Here is a 19,572-nt window from a genome sequence, read left to right as displayed (position 1 = left end):
GCCAGGCCACCCCAGCTGGCCTGGACACCCTCCTCACACACTTGCCCTCTTTCACCCCAAACTAGCTGGCCCCTCCTGGGACCACTGTCCTCACCCCACTGTGATTCTGACACAGCATTGAGCCATCCCCACATGTGGACATGTGGATGCCCTCCTCACCCTGCTGGGGTTCTATCCATCCAAGCCAAGCCCCTTCCATGGGGATGTTCACTCTCTGCACTTTGCTGCCCCCTCCCTACAGATACCCCCTCACCTGGCCTGGGCCCTGGCACCCCATGCTGGGCTGCCCCTTCCACTTGGCACCCCCTTCTTCTCACAGCAGGCTTACACTCCTCCCTAAGCCTCCATAGCTCCTTGCTCATAGCTGAAGATGCAGGGCCACCAGTGGCTCAGGCACTTCATGCTCCCAGGTCTACTCCCAATCTGGATGTCATTCAGAGAGCCCGGCGGCCCACTGGTCTCTTCCACCAAAAAGCAGATGGTGTACATTACCCAGAACAGCTGAACTGAGGACCAGCTCCAACACCGAGTGGCCGGCGACCACAGTGACAGAATCAGCTTCACACTCCATGGCCCCGGCGTGTCCGGGAGGTAATCACCTCCGCAGCCCAGAAGATGGCTTTGTTGTGAATTCTGAGATGTCCTGGGTAGCCTCAAGCTTAAGGACTAACGGCTGTCTTTATTTTGTAGTAGACTTGTTAGAATTTTTGTCAGCTGATAGAATTAAGGGCTGAGAAGCACTCTGCTCTGGGGAGAGGTCCAACCAGTGCCATCTGAGTTCGTCCCCGGGGGAGGGTCCTTGCTGGAACCAGGAGCAGAGGTGAGCACTGTCAGAGGGATCTTCTCTGAGGAAACTCATCTGGTCCGTGTTTCCTCACCATGTGTTGGACTTCTATAACTGGCCCTGGAGCTGGGAGGGGACAGGGAGCAGGGATGACCTGGGTGGTGGAGGAGAGGAGAAGAGAAGGTCTGGAAGTCCAGCCTCCCGAGGATGCCACCTGATGAAAGGGAAAGTGCAGAGAGGACCGAGTGCCATTTTCTGACTCCGTGTGTGTTGGTGATTAGCTAGACCTAAGCCTGCTCTCTGGTAACTGACATTCCCAGCCAGAGGGATGCGCACAGTGTGGCTGAAGGGTCACACATGTAGAGCACACAGCACTGCACCTGTGCATCAAGTTACTCTGAAGTATCCCAGTTGCCTATGTGAGCTTGTCACACTATGGGAAACGGGGTGCTGCCAGCTTGGCCTAGAGCCACCTAATACTAAGCAGTCTACTTTTTTTTTTTTTTTTGTGAGGAAGATCAGCCCTGAGCTAACATCCATGCTAATCCTCCTCCTTTTTTGCTGAGGAAGACCGGCTCTGAGCTAACATCTATTGCCAGTCCTCCTCCCTTTTCTCGCCAAAGCCCCAGTAGATAGCCGTATGTCCCAGTTGCACATCCTTCCAGTTGCTGCATGTGGGACGCGGCCTCAGCATGGCCGGAGAAGCGGCGTGTCGGTGCGCGCCCGGGATCCGAACCCGGGCCGCCAGTAGCGGAGCGCACGCACTCAACCGCCAAGCCACGGGGCCGGCCCCCAAGCACTCTACTTCTGATTGTGAAGGGCAATCCTGCAAAATTCCTAATCAGTTTACAGCTGATGTCTGATTTTAGAGAGCCTTTGGAGGATTCTATCTGTTTTTAACAGTCGTTTGAGCTGTCTCTGAGTTTCCACACCAATTTGGTCTGCTGCTCTTTACTTCTCAGAATTCCATCAACAAGAACACAGAGTAACTGTCTATAGAAATCTACGTTGATGGATATTGGGGAAGTGGATTAAAATTACCCAGACACAGAGGCGTGAAGGGCCCAGGACAGGTTATGGATGGAGATTTCAGTGGTCTGTACCGTTGAGGGGCCTGCATCTCTAACCCCGAGTCTGAACTGTATTGTGGATTCACTCTCTCTAAGTTCCTTTTAGGATTAATACGCCTTACTTCACTCTGATATGCCTTAGATATTCCACTCAAGCCATCACACTCTTCTCCTTGGATTCCACTGGGGCCTGCTCGGCTTCAGCAGACATAGAACACGAAGGTCCTGTTTCCGTCGCCGTACACCAATGGTCACTCGATTCCCATTACATGCTCCTCGGTAACCCCCTAGTGACACCTCTCTAGAGACATGCAGTCTGACACAACTCTGTTTTGGTTAGAATCCAATCTCAGCTCTTCTTCCTACTCACTCCTGCCATCCCTTGACCTTCTTCAACAGCCCTCATGGCAACAGACCCCTTCTTGGTCCAGCTCCTGAGCACTATCTCCCATATGCTTTCTTTTGGGGAGCTCCTCACCGTGCTCTCACTATGAAAGGGAGCAGGGCCCCTCTTGGGAAAAGTCCGAGATTCCACCCAGGTAGTGAGGCAGGTGAAGATCTCTCAAATGAACACATTAGAAGACAGGGGTCAGGAGAAAACCTTGGGCATTATTGTGCATTAGAGAGAAGGTTGCTCCATGGTCTAATGGAATCTATGGTAGAAGAAAATATTTCATAAAAGAGTTTTTACTGTATTTGGAAAAGTTCATGCTTTAGCCAAATGAATCAGAAATGGCTTTTTTAAAATTTTTTGCCAAAAGTGTCCATATGTTTTCAGATGCATTAGCAAAGCAAAAGCACAGAAATATTAATTTGCTAAAAGTAGGGCAAAACCACATTCTTTCCCTGGAAAAACTCAAGAGTTGGGGAAAAGAATTGGACTTGTCATTTTGGATCACAGTGAGAAAAAATTGCCATCTGGACAAAAACTGGCTCGAGAATGGAACACGACCATCTCCTTTCTTCCAGCAGAGTTTACCTCTCAACAGGCTTTGCCCTCGCTGTGGAATGCTCTCTTCAGTCCTGTTGGTGGTGCCTTTATGATGACATGGGAAAATGCATAATAAACACGAGTTTGACACAAATAAAGCATGTTTTCAAATAGTTAGCTCAAGGCTGCAGTGTTTTTTAAGAGTTGGACGACTTTGTACTTTTAGAGTATATTTGAGTGGATCATTTCAAATGATCACATTATGATGCAAAGCTCTTTGTTAAGAGCCAAGAGCAAGCTTGTCACTGCAGAAACCAGAGCCTGAAGGGTCACTTGTGGCAGTAGGGGGACACCCTGCACACTACCTTCTTTAGGAAGGACTCCGAGAGAATACACACAATTTGATCCAGCCAAATGCTTGAGCTGGTTGATAGTGCTCTCCCGCTCCCCAAGTCAAGATTCTTTGGAAAAGTGCATTTGTAAATGTGTTTCTAAATTTAGCCACTCTTCTATATCCAGGCCAAGTTTTCATGGTGGAATCCAAAGCAAACCAGCAGTTGATGGAAAATCTGTATTGTATAAGTCCCCCAAACTGTTCAAATGGTCACGAGAAAGTACAAGGTGCTTATGCCTTGTGAAGATGCTGCATTCAGTAAGTGTTCAACATACACAAATGGCACATTTTATAAACCTTTACCACTTAGTCAGATCAAGGATAAGGATGGGCTCGCCTGGACCATTCTCCTTGCTGGGGTAACACCTTATATTCATAGAGTAAACACGTGCCAAGTGAAAAGCACAGGATCACTCATTCCACTCATGTGACTTGAATTCCTCCTATGCACCAGCTGCTGTCCCCAAAGCTGCAGGGCACACCGTGAAACAACAGAATGCCTTCTCTCAAGTAGCTCACATTCCACCGTTCCCCTAGGGGAATAACTGAAACAATTCTTGCAGAAGTACTTTATACTCAAAACGTTTTATCTGGGGACTTGAGGGATTCTGATACGGCCGACTTTGCTCATTGAAGATGAAGAGACTGAGACCCAGAGAGGTGAGCTCAACTCAAGCAAATTCCTCGAAGCCAGTGAAACAGTTATTGTCATTACAGTGCTTTATGGTTATAACTTTGAAATAGTTGCAGAGGATCTAGACAAAGCAGGCTCTCACACCACTTCTGATGGTGCAGTTGATGCAATTACACAGCACAGCACCTTGTGCTACCTAACAGAACTGAGCATCTGCGTTACTATTTGGTGATGCCATAGATCCCACTCTAAAGGATGTACTCTCCAATTGCAGCTTTCAACCTTTTTTTATTATGAGGCACAGTTAGAAATACATTTAATATCATAATCCAGGACACAGAGCTCCAATATAAAAGTTTCACAAAATGCTTTTGGCTCTTACTTTGTGCAATGCAATCTGATATTTTTCTTTTTTCTTCCCTTTATTGAATTTCATTTTTTTTAAAAGAATATTTTCATCATTGAGCACATTGATCTAATGATTTACTAACGGGTCAAACTTCAGTTTGAAAAGCACTACCTTTGGAGAATTCTCGTCCTTGTACCCAGGAGGCACTGCAAGAACGCGCGAAGCACCAGCGTCCATAAGAGCAGAAGTGGGAAAACCCCAAATGCCCGTCAACAGGTGAGCTAGTAAGAAAGGATAGTTCTAAAATGGAATATTGAATGTCAGTGAAAGTTTCTAAACTGCAGATTTACCTGTCATCGTAAATGATTCTCAAAAGCCAAATGTGTGAAAAACAGTTCTGGACAGAAATAGACAGCACAGCTCCATTTATTTGTTGGTCAAAACTAGGAAAGCTGAGGAGCAAATTCTTATGCAACAACATATGTACATATGCAACATCATTAAAAAAGAGGGAATGACGAATATAAAATTTAGGGTAACTTTTCCCCGGGTGGAGGAGTGTGGAGGAAAGTGGATGTATTTGGAAAGATGAACAATGAGAGTCCCATATGTATAGAAAATATTCTGTGTCTTAAGCTGTGTAGTGGGTATATGGATATTCTTATTTTTAAATAAATATATTTTAAACAGTATTTATAAATTTTATTATTTTAAATAAAATTCTAAATAATATTTTTTATTTTTACAATTGTACATATATGCATTTTTCATATGCAATATAATATAAAATAAAAATATCAAAATTATAAGTAATAAATGTCAGAGAGATAGTCAATATTTTAAATATAATGATTATTATATTAAATAATAGGGTTAGAATTAGGTACAGTGACAAACTATCCAAGAGAGAAGAATATAATCAAATTATCATATATCCACATAAGAGTCTTATAAATTGTGTTTTGAGTGAACATTAAGTGGTAAATTAAGTAAATTAAGTGGTAAATAAATTAAGTGGTAATGACATACTTTGCATAAAAAGTACATATACGGGGCCGACTTGGTGGCATTAAGTTCAAGCACTCCACATTGGCGGCCCGAGGTTCTCGGGTTTGGACCCCGGGTTCAAACCTAAATACCGCTCATCAAACCATGCTGTGGTGGCATCCCACATACAAAATAGAGGAAGACGGGCACCGATGTTAGCTCAGGGACAATCTTCCTCAAGCAAAAAGAGGAAGATTAGCAACAGACATTAGCTCAGGGCCAATCTTCCTCACCAAAAAAAAAAAGTACATGTAGCTATATATACAGTGTGATGTAATTCTGTGTGTATAATTTTATATTTATATAAAATATTTTTGGGAATTATACCAAATCTCAATTTATATTGTCCAAAATATTGTTGGTAATTATACCAATGTCATGACATGATGGTGATTTTTATTTTTTTCTATGGGTTTTCAAATTCTAAAATGAGCATAAGTTACTTTGTAAGTCAGAAATGGTCAATAAGTCATTTTAAATGAATCAAATTTAGAAGAATGGTCTTGCTCTCTGTGTTAGCTCAGGCTGCTACAGCAGACACCATAGACGGGGCAGCTTAAACAGCAGACGTGCATTGCTCACAGTGCTGGAGGCTGGAATCTAAGGTCAAGGCACCTGCAGATTTGGTGTCTGGTGAGAGCTGCTTCCTAGTTTGCAGACGGCCATGTTTTTGCTATGTCCTCACATTCTCTTCTTATAAGGGCATTAATCCCCTCATGAGGCTCCACCCTCATGACTTTATCTAACCCTAATCACCTCCCAAAGGCCCCACCTCCAAATGTCATCATGTTGGGGATTACGACTTTAGCATATGAAATTGAGGGGAACACAAACATTCGGTTCAGAGCACTCTCTCTTCCCTAATCCCTCCACACAGTATTAATGAAATGTTAGAGAAACTTCTACTGTGCAGGATAATCTAGCAGGGTCTTTAATGAAGACACCCCATTAAATGAAGACAGGAAAGAACCTTGGTCAGTAGTAGTTCAGCCTCCATACTTGGTTATGTCAACTCCCTGGGATGAAAATAAAATAAAAATTCACCAAGTGGGAAAGTGGGAATACAGTTTTTGATCCCAGTGCAAAAAAGGGACAAAATGGAAAACTGTAGCACAGGCTAAGAGATCCACTGGACGTGTACTTGCCCACTCAGCTCTCATTTCTGAGAAGATGAAGATAACGAGCGGGGCAGGTGTAGACTTTCCTCAGGGAAGATCTGCCAAGTGAAACTGTAAAAATGAAGGTGGTCACACCGTGGAGGAACTTGTTACCGATGAGCTCCGTGAAGTGACTTCAGAGATGCTGAGTTCTCTGCATTGCTAATCAATCACTCCAGCTCTCACAGCACCAATCTCCAGATACCCACATTCTGTCTAACATTCATGTCACTCTTGAGAAAAAGACACAGAAAAATTATTAATGGAGATTTAAAGTGCAAAAATATTAAAAGATGTTATGACCAAAGTAAGTTATTTTCTAGGAATGGTCTCATGACTACGAGTCTTGCTTATTTTAATCCATCTGACCATCTCCATCTTTTAATTTGAATGTTTGGCCAATTCATTTGTATTATAATTATTAATTTAGCTTGGTGTAAGTCTACCTTCTTGGTATTGCTTTTCCATTAACCTCAGATCTTTTTTGTGTGTGTGAGGAGGATCATCCCTGAGCTAACATCCATGCCAATCCTCCTCTTTTTTTTGCTGAGAAAGACCAGTCCTGAGCTAATTGCCAATCCTCCTCCTTTATTTCCCTTTTTCTCCCCAAAGCCCCAGTAGATAGTTGTACGTCATAGTTACACATCCTTCTAGTTGCTGTATGTGGGACGCAGCCTCAGCATGGCCCGACAAGCAGTGCGTGGGTGCGCGCCTGGGTCTGAACCTGGGCCGCCAGTATCGGAGCACGCACTTCACCTCTAAGCCACGGGCCATCCCCAAGCTCAGATCTTTTTTATTTGATCTTCATTTCCTGCTTTCTTTTGGTTTAATTGAGTATTTATAAACATCCCATTTTATTTCCTCTACTGTATTTTTAACTAATTCTGCTTGAATTACTTCCTAGGCGTTGCTCTAGAACTACAGTGAGTATCTTAATTTGTCGCAGCCAATCTTGAGTTAATATTTCAAAATGTAGGTACAACATAAGATGTTTACCAGGGTTTCCATATATTTCAATAGCACATATGAAATAAACCCCACAATACAATGTTGCAGTTTTTTATCATAAAGTTAATTTACTTTTTAAAAATTAAAAAAAATATAAAAAATAATGTTTTCTACGTATGTCCACATTTACCAGTCCTGGAATTCTTTCTAAAGATCCAGGTTGCTACCTATGACAATTGCTCTTCAGCCTGAAGAACTATTTTTACCATTTTTTACAGTGCAAGTCTGCTGGCAACAAATGATCTCAGCTTACATTATTTGAGAATGTTTCATGTCTCTTTATTCTTGAGGATTAATTTCTTTGGTAATAGATTCTGTTAATCGGCTTTTTCTTCCCTTTCATTTTTGAAGACTGATTTCTCTAGTAGTGGATTCTAAGGTAACTGACTTTCTGCCTTTTCTTTCAACACATTCAAGAAGTCCTTACATCGTCACTCGTACTATTGGTGCTTTGTATGTAGGTGTTTTCTCCTCTGGCTGTTTTTAGGATATCTTTTCTATCTTTTATCTTTCACAGCTGGTGTTATGCACAGGTGTGGGGTTCTTTGTATATATCCCACTGGGTTTGCTGAGTGTCTTGCATGTATAGCTTGTTTTTCATCACATTTGTGAAAATTTTTCCCTTTTTCTTGGAATGACTTTCTGCTCCTTTCTCTCTCCCTCTCCTGATGCTCTGAGTTCTTGGATGTTAGACCTCTCAATATTGCCACAGGGGTCTTCTGAGCTTCACTTTAGATAGTTTCCATCTAGATCTCTTTTCAAATTTGCTCATCTTTCTTCAGCATTCTTCATTCTGTGGTTGAGCCCGCCCAATGTATATTTTTAATTCAAATATTGTAATTTTGTGATTTAGAATTTCCGTTTGGTTCCTTTTTCTAATATGCCTTTCTCTGCTCTCTTTCCTTATCTGTTCACTCACTCTTTCCTATAAAGCCTCAAATATATTTATAACGGTTGTTTTCAAAGTCTTGTTTGTTAGTCCAGTTCTGGAACCAGCAAAGCATTGCATCAATTTCTCTCTCTTGCTTGTAAGCCTCTCATTACTTTGTATGCGTCATGATTTTTGATGGTATAGGAGATGCTGTATGGAAAGGCACTGGAATATGGAATAGTATCATGTTTTAATAGGGCTTGTTTGTTTGTTTCCAGAGAATGTGAGCTTCTTCCTGTGTCTGCTGGATAAATTGAGGAAGTGATCATATTTCATCCAAAGTCATGATGAACTAGGACCACTGCCTTGCTTTGACATGAGTGAGCTCGCCTCCACTGGTCCACAGCGGAGGGACCCGTCTGCCTTGATTGTGTACATGTTTGGTTCAGAAGGAGGCTGGATTTGACTGTATCAGGGCCTCCAATCCTTGGCTCCACGAGAAGAAGCAAAACTGTGCAGATTCTGTTTTTCAGCCTCTCTTCACTGCTTTTTTCTTTTCTTTCCCAGAATGTTGGGGTTGGACCAGGGATACTTTTCAGAAGAAGCAAATTATTGTTTCATTTGGATCTCTTCCAGACTCCAATCCACTCCAACAACTCCACCATTGCTAATAGCTTGACCGAATTCACCTCGACCTTGAAGAGTCTGATGTTCTTTGAGGGGCTTCTTCCTCCTGCTGCCATGACTGCAAGACCTGGGCTCTGTCCCCAGGAGGCTTCCACTGCCCTCAGACCACCCATGAAGGGTCCCTTTATTCTAAATCAGTTCACCAATTTCTTCTAGTATCCACCACTCAAGAATATTCTCATAGATAAAGAGATCTTTTTGTACTTATTTTTCTTTGATGTTCTTTGTTACTTCCATTATCAAGTATTATAAGCATACATCATATTAAAATATCAATAAAGAATATGAGTAAGAATATATACTAACATTAAATATTTTATATAATAAATTTGACCTTTTATGAATATAGTCAATGCTTTTAACCATCTGCTTTATATTTAGTATTCTGGATACTGATCAAGAAGGAATGCATTTGAGTCTCCTGGTCTGTACAATGTTACTAACCCTAGACACTGTGAGTTTGGTGGATGATAACATAGACTGTGTGGTTGCTATTAAAATAGACTCTAAATAATCATAGATGACTATGAGTGTGTCAGTATTTACCAAAACAGCTGTGGCTGGCTAACTCAATTTGTTGTCACCATGGTGATAAGGTCAGGGTTACGGTTCCATCACGTGTGGACAATTAGCTTTACTCTGTTCTGAGATCAGAGATGACATTCCCCTCCCTCCCACAATCTTGGCTGACTTCTCTACAAAGACTTATTGGGTGACAGAATGTAGATGAAGCAGAGCAAATCTATCTGTGAATCATGCCTTCCTATATCCGTGTCTTTACACAAAGGGATATTTTTGTCTGTCGAGTTCTAACTCATCCTTCAAGACTCCAGTTCTACATTAAACAGCATGCAGAACGTGATGGTTGGTGAAGAACCAACCATCAGTGGTTGGTGACACAAAAGACAGCACTTTTGTCCAAAGCAATATTCCCATTGTATAGCTAAATTGCGTTTGTGTTAAAGAATGCTTGGGGCTTTGTTCACAGCAGACTTTCATCATGTATTGGTTGAATTGATGTTGTTTCTCTTGGTATGTATACCTATGATGAATTCATCATTTCTCTTTGAAAAAATATTTTAAATGATTGCTGAGCTTGTACTTGACTAGAATAAACATCAGAATATTAGTGCTAAAACGAGGAAAGTTATTATAACCTACAAGATAGTATAACTAATGTGCTACCAAACGTTTCAGAAAGTGCAGTACACATATTCCAACTGAATCTTGCTTTAAAGAATTATCATAGAAGTTTAGTATTTCTACTATGCTTAGAAAAAAGTGAATGTGAAGATACATTTTCTATCTCATCTTTGACACTTTTGAAGACGTTAAGTGATAGACAGAAAGATTTTGATAGAAGATCCCAAACTCTGGTATATTTTCAAAAACTTCTTAGTGGAATGTTCTCTCTCTCTCTGTCTCTTCTGTAAACACACACACACACACACACACACACACACACCTCTAAATAAAATGGAAAAAGTCCTTTTCTAGTTAGTTTACTAGGATTATGAAAAGAAAAAAATTACACAGACATACTCAAAAATATTCCCAAACTTCAACCCTGAATAATGACTCTGTGCTTTAGATATGAAAGATTTGCAAAAGTTCATTGAAAATTGATGACCCTTAGAATAGACTATTAAAAAAAAAAAAGGCTCTGCACATGACTCCAGTTCCAAAGAGATGGATCAAACCCACCTCCCAGAAGTTTCATCCAAAAATGAGACTGGAATCTATAATGAGAATCAAAAATGAGACTCTTATCTACAATTCGATATTTTTCCACTGAGCTCTGTTTTTCTTTCTGGGCCCCTCTGGCTTTCTCCTCTTAGATTTTTGTTTTGTGTTGTTTTTGATGTCATTTAACTTGATTTTGTTTTATTTTTGTAAAATGTCCGTATGATATATGACCATGTTCTAGTCCCACATCAAGGGTCTCATGTCTGAAGTGGCTTTGCCACTGTATTCACCTGTTTTACCATATCCCTTCCACCTGAATCTTGGGAAGAGATGCTATGTGATGTGTTAGCTCTATCTGTAATCTTCCTTAGACAATTTAGTGAATCTCATTATCCTGAGAAATTAAATAATAAAATATATTTTCCTATGTCCTGGAAAAGACAAGGGAGTGATTTACGAATATATTCAAAGGAAAATAACTGATTTTTTAAAGAATTATTCCAGGATTATTGCCTTTGGGTAAAACCATGAAGCTTTCAAAGTATTTTCTGGAGCTATATCAAATAAAGTGGTGGCTAAAATGCTCTGCATAAGGGAAAATAGAATTTTAAAGATTGGGGAGAAGTATGTTGGAGGAGGCTAAAAGGCAAAGAATCCCAGTATGTGGTTCAAAGACACATTCCAAGTAGAAGGGAGAGTTAGAAAAAATTTACTTCTAAGAGCAAAGATGTCTGCTATTCTATACTAAATTATCCAGTTTTAATGATCTGCTTAGCTGGATGCAATACATGCCTCTATCTTTGAGTCTGTAATGAACAGGTGTTATAAGGGGATAGAGAGTGATAAGAATTTAGCAAGGCTTAGAAAGAGGTGAGAGGTATATTACAGATAGAGGAGAGAGAGGGAGTAAAGATACATTTGAGAATAAGTACCAAGCATCAAATGTTAAAGACCCGTGAGCAGATTGGATCGAGGAGTCTTAAGTGTGGCAATGAGATGTGATGGAGTTGAGGGTCAAGGGTTTGGGAAGGACCAGGTCGTGAAGGGCCTTTCATGCCATGTCATGAGCTGTTACTTTATCTTGAAGACTGTGGGAAATTGCCAAAAAGTATGAAGGAGAATATGTGGGTCAGACTTGTAGTTTTGACAGATTATGACACTGTGTCTACAGAAATACAATTTGAGAGAGATGAGATTCGGTTGGGGAGACACAGAAGGCTGTTGGGTAGTCCAGAACATTACAATGAATCCCACGTAGTAGTGGGAATAAAGATATAGAGATGAATTCAAGAAGTACATGGAATACAACATTACCAAAACTTGGTCCTTTATTGGCTATGGAGAGCAGGCAATTAGTCAATGATAACTCATAAGTGTGAAGTCTGGGTCATACTATGGATGAGAATATGATCAACTGAGATGCATAATTCATTAGGTATGCAACCACTGGAGGATAATGATGAATTTAACTTGGGATATATTGAGAGCAAGGTGCCTCTGGAGCATCCAAATTGTGAGCTGTTGTTATTAACTATGTGCTAGGTGCTTTTCCCAGTAATTTATATATAGTAACTCATTTAATCTTCACAAGAACTCTCAGAGATGAATAATATTATTAACCAATTTTATGTTAGAGGATACTGGAGCCTAGTGGTGCATTCTGACATTCTGGGAGAGGATTATAATAGAGATATAGACTTGGGAGAACGAGATATAGGTCATAACTGAGACCATTGGAGTGGATAATATTAAGTAGGGTGGGGAGTGTGGAGTGAGAAAGACAATGTGTTGAGTTTGGTATCCTGGGATGTAACAACACTAAATGTAAACTTCCTGTAGACCTCTAGTGGTAACATGTAGGCATGGGCAGTGAGAGGGCTAGGATTAGGATAAACACAAAAATAGCTGCTATTAGAGGCTCCACCACTATCAAACATGTGTGACATGAACCAGAAAACAGAAATTTTTAAAAAGGACAAAGTTAGGAGCACAATGACATCACTTTGAGACTTGCCAATGATTTGTATTTATTGAGAAAACAATTCCATTCATCTTACTTTCATTCAAAACATACCAAGTAAATTATATCAGATATTGTATATCACACACATTTCTTGATTCAATTCAATAGATATAGTACTAATTTCCATTTTCCTAAAATTAGAAGGGGGTGTGAAATTTCATTTTGTTATGCTTAGACATCTCTGACAGAGGTGGGGCATCTTCCCATTCTTTCCACCGCTCTTCTTTTTACTCCACCCTCTGACTTCCACCGTTTGGTTCTTGCAGCAAATGTTACAGAGTGTCTGTTTCATGCCTGATTTTTGTCCTACAAACAAAACAGATAATGAGTGTCGCCCATGTGGATCTTGTACTTAGCAATTGTCTTTGCCTAACCATGGGCAGTGAGGCTGCTCAGAGAGGTCGAGGGCTGAGACGGGTTTGACCGTGGTCCATGGTGGTCTCGCTCATGCTCAGGTCCTCTTCCTGTAAACAGAACACCTATTAGGAGATTTTCAGGCATGTCTCTTACTCCAGGGACTCAGTTCACCTCAAGAAGAATTTAAACACTTTCCTACACATTCAGAATGGTCAAAATTCCTGTAAATGCTTAACTAGACTGAGTCCTGAAGAGATCCTTGAGTGTTCTACAACACATGACAAAATTAAGGAGGCTTTGGCTTTCTTACAGTGGCAGAAAACACTACAGTACTCCTCTTCCTGGTTCTTGAATCTTCAGTTAGACCTGAGATTACTCTGGATTTTTGCATCTGAGTTCACTAGCACATTTAGTACACACACACACACACACACACACACACATATACACATATATATATATATTCTCCACATCTTTAAGAAATCCTCACTTTGTTAGTGAAGTGAGAAATTCATGTTTTGCTATTAATGGCCAAATCCATTTTTAAAAAAACTTGATCATTGAAGGATTTTTTGGAGTACAAATGGTCACAGATCACATTGAAATTTTTCTCTAAATTTGCAATAAACTAATTAAAAGACAATGCTTTCCTCAACTATGAGGCAAATAAGAATTTAGAAGTCAAGAAGTTTGAGCATTAAGTAATATAAAGCATAGAAAGAAGCCAGCACAGTAACCAGACTAGAGGAAGCACATACAGTGTATTATTATTACATTACTATTAATATTGGTAGTATTGATAAACTCAAAATTGCCTTTCACTTTTATACTATATGCTTCCATATTTTACATTATGTAGAATCCATTTGTCCAAAACCAATTCTGACCTGAGTTGTTTTCTGTGTGAATAAGAAGCAGTTTCATCCCCTTAAACATATATTGTATCTTCCATTAGATATGAATACCTCATAAGACTAAGTGAAGTCAATTGACCATTTGAATTATATTTCAACCTTTTGAGGAAATTCATGCTCAAATATCTCATCACTTTTACTCACAATTTAGTATAAATTTATCTATTTCAATAAAATGATTTTCATAAAACTGAAAAAAAGCTTACAAAACAACAATAAAGGAATTTGACCTGATTTGGCAATGGACTAATAGTTTTTTATGATGACAGGCCACTGGACAGAGCTCCAACATACTGAATGGGCGATTTCAGAATTTTGAAAAGTGATACTTTTCCTTTAAAACAAAAAAGATAAAATGCCATTTCAAATATGTAAAGAACCTGGAAGTTGTCACTCCCATCCTTACAAGAAAAACACTGAACAAGCTGAAAATCAATGACTTTTCTTGTACTAACAGAGAATTAAAGTCACAGAGCACAGTGCCATCTGAGTCTGTGAAGACAGGTGAACACAGAGACTCACAGCTGAGATCAACTTATCTGCAGCAGAAGTAGCAGGGCCATCAACAGTAGCAACATTTAACTGAAATTTTGATGAACTGTTTGAGGCTGAATACGGACCAGCATGAAAGAGAGCATCCAGGTGACTGCAGGCTTAGGGAGTCCCCAGAGCTTTCCTGGGCTTACTTCCAGGAAGCAAACCAGCTTCTCATGGTGAAGATTTAGAAAAGAGCTCCTCAAGAAAGACCCCTCTTGGCTCTGTCAGGGGGATGGGAAAAGTAACAACAGTGAGAAGCATTCAGATCCTCTACATAACAAAGCCTACTCTCTGGGGTAAGGACTTTGCCAGAGTCTTTTCAGAGCTGGAGAAGGACAATTGCCCAACTCCAGCCCATTCTAGCTTTCCTGTCTCACCTAAGGAAGAGGGGAGACAAATAAATACTTGAGAACATCACAGACCAGGAATAGAAGTCTTCTAAAGCTTGTAAGATAATACCACACTTGCCCTCTCCCATAGCTTACTACCACACTCGCAGGGCTCCAGCATAATAACAGTGAATTATAGTTGAAAGAGCTGCAAATCTCAGACTCCCAATGAGGAGGAGTAGTTAGGGAAGCCTACAGTATACAATGAAGACAAAACATAAAAACTAGAAGAAATGGAAAGATCTACACCTACAACTGTAGAAAACATTAAACACAGCCCAACTCCTAGCCAGATTAACATAAAATCTCACATTAAAGTCCTATTTACCTTAGTTTCTATTATCAGTCATGTTGAAGTCATGTTCAACATTGAAGAACAAAAACAAACAAAAACAAACAATTATAAGGCATGTGAAAAGGCAAAAAAAAAATAACCTAAAGAGAAAAATTAAGCATTGTAACCACATTCAAATGTAACACAGATTTTAGAATTATCTGACAGCAAATTTAAAATAAGTATGACTAATATGCTAAGGGCTCTAATGAAAATGTGACAACAAGCAGGAAGTGATAGATATTGTAAGCAGCGAAGTGGAGACTCTAAGAAAGATTCAAAGAGAAATTCTTTTCTTTTTTTTTAAAGAGTTTATTTATTTATTTATTTTTCCCCCAAAGCCCCAGTAGATAGTTGTATGTCGTAGTTGCACATCCTCCTACTTGCTGTATGTGGGACGTGGCCTCAGCATAGCCAGAGAAGCGGTGCATCGGTGCACACCTGGGATCCGAACCCGGGCCACCAGTAGCGGAGCATGCGCAGTTAACTGCTAAGCCACGGGGCCGGCCCAAAGAGAAATTCTATAAATCAAAAACAGTATAACAGAAATGCATAATGCCTTTGATGGACTCATCAGTATAATGGACAAAGCTGAGAAAAGAATCAGTGAACTTGAGGATATGTCAACAGAAACTTCCAAAAGAAGACGTAACTATCCATTACATGCATGCACCTAATAAACGAGAATCAAAATATGTGAGGCAAAAACTGATCAAACTGCAAGGAGAAATGGACAAATCCATTGTTGTCTTAGAGATTTAAATGTTCCACTTTCAGTCATTCATAGATCAAGCAGGCAGACTATTAGCAGAGATGTAGTTGACTTAACCAGCACCATCATTCAACTTGATCTAATTGACATTTATTAAATACTTCATCCAACAACAGCAGAATATGCATTCTTCTCAAGCTCATGTGGAAAAGTTACCAAAAGAGACCACATTCTGAGACATAAAACAGTTTAACAAATTTGAAAGAATAGAAATCATACAAAGTATGTGCTCAGACTACATGAAACAAAACTAGAAATCACTAACAGAAAAATAGCTGGGAAATCCCAAAATATTTAGAGATTAAACAACATACTACTAAAAACACATATGTTAAACAAAAAGTCTCAAGACAAAGTAAGGCAAATTTTGAACAATGAGGATGAAAATACACCTTATAAAATTTTGGGGGATTCAGCAAATGCAGTGCTCTAAGGAAAATTTATAGTATTTGACTGTATGTTTTAGAAAAAAAGAAAGGCCTAACATCAATAATATAAATAAATAAATCAATAATCTAAAAAAATCAATAATCCAAATCTTTCACCTTAGAAAACCAGAGAAAGATGAGCAATTGAAACATAAAGCAAAAAGAGGAAACAAAATTTTAAAAATCAAAGCAGAAATCAGCAAAATGGTAAACATAAAAACAATAGAAAAAAACAACGAAACCAAAAGCTGATTCTGTGAAATGATTGGTAAAATGGACACAATGCCAGCCAGGCTAACCAAGATAAAAAGAGCAGTGACACAAATGACCAGCATCAGATATCAAAGAGCAGTCATCACAGCTGATCTCACGGACATTAAAAGGATGGTACAGGAATACTATGAGCAATTCTACACACGCTGAATCTATAACTTTGAGGAAATGCACCAATACCTTGAAAGACACAAACTATCAAAACTCACCCAAGGAAAAATGATCTGAATATGCCTACATCCATTTAAAAAATGGAATCAATAATTAATAACTTTCCAGCAAAAAAAGTATCAAATCCAAATGGTTTTACAGGTGAATTCTACCAATCCTTTAAGAAAGAAACATTAGGAAATCTCTATACTCTCTTCCAGAAAAATAAGAGCAGAAGGATCACTTTTTAACTTAATCTATGTGGTTAGCATTACACTAATACCAAAACCAGATTAAGACATTACAAGAAAAGGAAACTATAGACCAATACCGCTCAGCCCCTATTGATAGGGATACCTTAAACAGATACAGGAGACAACTGAAAGAGCCTCCACTGGTTAAAGCTAAAGCAATTTGAGCAAAAAAATAAAGTACTAATGGATTATAATCAAAAGCATAACATACATATATTCATGATTGCATACTGATGTAAATAAATGATTGAATAAGAAAATAAATGTGAGACAACAGCTAAATCTCCCTGCAGAAGAATTCCAAATGAGGTGGAAATAATTCCTCTCTCCTTAAGGAGGGACTACACATGGTTATTTCCTTCCAAACAGTACATTATGGTAAGTCATAAAAATTAGCAGCGTTACAGCAGAAAAATCTGACAAACAGGACCTCAGCCAGGTGATCAAAGTCAACATCAATACTAAAAAGTCATGCTGAGAGTATGTAATTCTGATATAATGCAATGGAAATAGCGTTTTACCTCTGAGATCTTCCTCTCAAAAAACAGTAATCTGTGTCCAACCATGAGAAAAACACAAAGACAGATTCCAATAGAAGGTCATTCTACAAAACATCTGCTCAGTATGTCTCAAAACTGTCAAAGTCATCAAAACCAAGGAGTGCCTGGGAAATTCCGAGCCGAGAGGGGATCTGACAACTAGACATCATGTGGTGTCCTGGATGGGATCTGGAAACAGAAAAAGATATTAGAGGAAAACTAAGGAAATTTGAATAAAAGATGGACTTTAGGGGCTGGCCCAGTGTTTTCGTGGTTAAGTTTGTACACTCCGCCTCGGTGGCCCGGGGTTTGCAGGTTCGGATTCTGGGCGTGGATGTACGTGCTGCTTATCAAGCCATGCTGTAGCAGCGTCCTGCATACAAAATAGAGGAAGATGGGCACGGATGTTAACCCAAGGACCATCTTCCTCAGCAAGAAGAGGGAGATTGACAACAGATGTTCGCTAAGGGCCAATCTTCCTCAAGAACAACAACAAAAAGGTGAACTTTAGTCCATGAAAATGTATCAATATTGGTTCATTAATTGTTACAAATGTAGTATACTAATATAAGAGGTAGAAGAAACAGAAATAACTAACACACAACGACCTTTGACAGCCTCTGTGCTGCATACATTTTATGTTACAAATTTTACAAAAAATAAGATTATTAATATCTTTATTCTTTATATCAGAGAAAATTAGGCTCAGAAAGAGTCATCGATGTGCTTAAAGTGAGTAAGATTTGCGGTTAGGACTTAGTTCTAGTTAACACCAGGGTCTACACCTTTAATTTCTCCTATTATCTAAACCCCAAATTTCCTTTGAAAAAATTCAAGTTTCACCTGGCCAGAGCATAATGATTGCTAATATTTACCACAAGGCTTTACTGTGTGCAAGCACTGTTCTAAGTATGTGCTCATTTAATCCTTAAAAATCACTAGGAAGTGGTATGATGATTTGTTCCACACTTCAAGCCATTAAACACAGGGAGATTAACTTAATGGTTGCAAGTAACACAGAGATCATAAAGTGCTGGGATTCAAACCCAGTCTGTCTGGCTCCAAAGTCAGGTTCTTAGTCAACCTTCCAGTAGTGTAATGTTTCTAGGATGAGAAATGGCACATTTAGGAAGTTCTGGGGAGAGTATGCACTCCCTTCACCATCTTCCATTTATTTTGTCATCAGAGCCCTCGTATACTGTGGCTGCATTTATGTATGTATTGTGCATGGGTACACGTGTGCATTTTAGAGATGGGCTGCTTTTGTGTGAATTCCTAGTAACCAACACACTCATTAAGGACATATGAGAACTTATTTGGGGATGATTATACTAAGACAACTTTATTTCAAAATTTTATTGTGCTGCAAGAGCCAGCTGTATTCCTCAGCTCTCTATTCTATTCCATTGATTTGTCTGTTCTTCTGCTAGTATCATAAATTTAACTTTTAATTATTGTGCTTTTGTAATCTTTTAAATTACACCATTCTTCAGTTGGTGGAGATAAGTTGTGTTATGTAAACACAGCACTAAACTTGAGTTAGAAGGCCTGGTGTTGGCGGTTACATGGCTCTGGTTAAGTTACCTAAACTATGAGTTTTAATATTCTTATCTTTAAAATACAGAAAATAATTTCATAGGATGATTTGAAAATTAAATAAATTGGTGAATTTGAATGTGGCAAAATGAATAAAATGGTATATTTTACATTAGTGTTACAATTTATTACTATAAATGGATTTTACATAACTGTAATTTACATCAATTGTCAATATTATTTCTATGATGAAGATCTCTGACGTGTCTGAGTCAATAGAGAAAGACCACAATCCGGGGTCTTGGTGTTTGGACGATGAGTCTGGCTCTCTGGAGCCCTGGGGGTACCAGCATAAATAAATGTTCCCAGAGGCTGCAGGAAGCTTGTCAGTTAAACCGTTTAATTTGAGGGTGGCCCTGAGATGGGATGCCAAGCTTATTCATGGATT

The 19,572-nt window shown here is 39.3% G+C and overlaps 1 pseudogene; it reads right to left on the bottom strand.

Moving 5' to 3' along the window:
- LOC131401856 (adhesion G protein-coupled receptor E1-like) overlaps window positions 1–19,572 on the bottom strand; it is a 431,573-nt pseudogene that overhangs the window by 159,111 nt on the left and 252,890 nt on the right.

Source organism: Diceros bicornis, assembly GCF_020826845.1.
Source record: "Diceros bicornis minor isolate mBicDic1 chromosome 21 unlocalized genomic scaffold, mDicBic1.mat.cur SUPER_21_unloc_1, whole genome shotgun sequence".
Classification (NCBI taxonomy): Eukaryota; Metazoa; Chordata; class Mammalia; order Perissodactyla; family Rhinocerotidae; genus Diceros; species Diceros bicornis.
The sequence above is the reverse complement of the archived record's forward strand: the minus strand, read 5'-3'. Positions and strand labels throughout refer to the sequence as shown.